We start from the raw sequence: 2264 nt of genomic DNA on the forward strand, positions 1-2264 counted from the left end.
GCATGAAAGAAAGAAAGAAAGAAATTCTAAAACTTGAAATAATGATGATTACATTGCATGTTTTACCCTACTTTTGAAAAATAATTCATAGATATTATACAACGTGATTGGAATGACCCGATGAGATTCCATAGTAAAACAAACATGAGTTATCTCGTGCTCAAGTAAAAATGTTGTCACTTGAAAGTAAACTACTATTTGGTTATTGAAGGACCATGTTAATGTTAATTTGGTGCAGAAATTTAATAATGACATCAATTTATATTTACAAAGATATTATTTAGTCATTTAATAGTAAAATGAGGCAAGTCAAACATTGAATCTGTTAAGAAAAAAAGTGAGACATTATAAATTTATAATGATATACATGTTTTTTTTACTGCAATGGTATACATATGTATGACTTCATAATTGCTATTTAATTTATTATATTTCCTTATTAAAAAATAATATATATATATATATATATATATATATATATATATATATATATATATATATCATTTAAATCATATTAATTTTCAAGAATTATATACTAAATGAATGACCATAATTTTTCTTTTAAAAAATCTACCATTTTTATCATCCAAGTTTTTGTCTAATCTTTAATTAATTTTATGCATATAAAATTATATTTTATCATCAATTTACTTTATTTTTATAATGAAATGGAACTCTGTCATGTAACTGTAGAACCTAACATTCTAGCCACTTCATCACCAAACCCAAATGAACATCAAATTCATCCCATTCCCACACAATTCATTGCTTTGCTAACTACCAAACATTGCAACATTTGCTTACCACACTCAAGTTTGTGAGCATCCCACAACCAAACCTCAAAACAGTTTGCAAACCTCAATTCTCTTGTGCATTCTTTTTTTTTTTCTATTTTTGTTGTTTTGAAATTTTAAAGCGTAGGCATTAAGAAGAGAACTGTTTACGCACCAACAAAAAGATGAACACAGTTCCGTTTATTAAATACCATAAAAGTATTGAATAATTAATATTATTATGTAAATCATCTCAACAATCAGAGTGGCGCAGCGGAAGCGTGGTGGGCCCATAACCCACAGGTCCCAGGATCGAAACCTGGCTCTGATAAAGAGTGGCTTCCGATTTTATTTTTTTCCTTTTAATCAAATTCAGATACAAGTTTACGCTTTTTTTGGTACAAGTTTATTTTTTATTAAGATATATACGTAAACACAAGCAGTGATAAAAAAAAAAAATATTTGTATATAAATTATTTTTGAAACGCTTTAATTTATTGTCCTGCACTAAAGAGACTATGGTACCAAATTCAGAAATAATACACAACAAAAGCTACGGTATTAAAGAAAACGAATGACGTACAAGTTTAGTTAATTTCACATATCGGAGGGTAACATTTTTCGAAAACAAAAAAATTATCAAACGATTTTTGGTTTTTATATCTAATATTTTTACACATGCAATAAAATTTATTAAATATAGCAAAGTAATTTTTTATTTAACTTCTTTTGAGATAATTATTCATAAATTACATGCAGAGAAAAATATAGGATAGATATATGATGATTTGGAATTTATATTTTAAAATTAAAAATATGATGATAACTAACTCTAATGGTGCGATTCTCCAGAGGGCACTATTATCAAAAATTAAATTTCCGGCTAATCACTCTTTCCATGTTCATTAAGCACTACCTATTAAAAGAGATTATTGACAAATTCTTAATCTCTAGCTAAAATAGCATATAACTTTTTAAAAAATTATTTGAATAGCTTGTGACATTTAAAGGTTAGAGAATGGATGTCAAATTCACTGTTTTTGCTTTTATTTTACTTTAATTCGTTGAATTTACATTACTTTTATTTTATTTTAATTCGTTAAATTTGCATTAAAATATGTACATTCATTAAATTTGCATTGAAACGTCTACAGCAAGTCCACAACAATTACATGACCTACTCGAATAGTTTATGGCTGGAACTTGCAAATCCCATCAACATTCCACCAGCTTGCTTAATCTATGCAGTGACATGCTTCTAAAGATAACCCCTTACCTCATTCAGATTATACCAAAGTAAACTTAGGTATTAAAAAAAAGTCATAAACAACGAAGATAATAAGTTTTATTTCCATTAAGTTTACAACATTAATATTCTATTATAAATTATATTAATAAACCAGTCATTTCCCTTTAAACAATTTATAATGAGTTAATTTATAGTTTTTTCTTAGTCTCTCCCAACCTCTAACAATTGTACTACCCTCCATC

The 2264-nt window shown here is 26.7% G+C and overlaps 1 non-coding gene across 1 annotated transcript; it reads left to right on the forward strand.

Annotated features, from left to right (window-relative positions):
- The first annotated feature begins 1032 nt into the window (after positions 1-1032).
- TRNAM-CAU (transfer RNA methionine (anticodon CAU)) lies at positions 1033-1104 on the forward strand. Its single transcript has one exon. It is a non-coding gene; the product is annotated as a tRNA-Met (tRNA).
- Positions 1105-2264: the final 1160 nt, after the last annotated feature.

The sequence above is a fragment of the Glycine max genome, chromosome 18, assembly GCF_000004515.6.
Source record: "Glycine max cultivar Williams 82 chromosome 18, Glycine_max_v4.0, whole genome shotgun sequence".
NCBI lineage: Eukaryota > Viridiplantae > Streptophyta > Magnoliopsida > Fabales > Fabaceae > Glycine > Glycine max.